The sequence below is a fragment of the Myotis davidii genome, unplaced genomic scaffold, assembly GCF_000327345.1.
Source record: "Myotis davidii unplaced genomic scaffold, ASM32734v1 scaffold1241, whole genome shotgun sequence".
In the NCBI taxonomy this organism is placed as follows: Eukaryota; Metazoa; Chordata; class Mammalia; order Chiroptera; family Vespertilionidae; genus Myotis; species Myotis davidii.
The window spans coordinates 78,504-78,804 of NW_006291022.1; positions in this window are offsets into that span (position 1 = coordinate 78,504).

Here is a 301-nt window from a genome sequence, read left to right on the forward strand (position 1 = left end):
CATTATGTAAATACTAGAGGCCCAGTGCATGAATTTGTGCACAGGTGGGGTCCAGCCAGCCTGCACCAATGGGGGTCTATTGGGGCCAGGCCGATGGGAGGTGGGGGAGCTGCAGGAGGTCAGCCAGCCCTGCCCCCAATGGGCAGGGGCCATTTGGGGGCAGGGGCTGCAGGGGGGAAGGGCCATGGGAGGTTGGCCAGCCGACCATGCCCCCTGGTCAAACTCCCAGTTGAGGGGACAATTTGCATATTAGCCCTTATATAATAAAAGCCTAATATGCAAACTGGCCCCCACACACAGT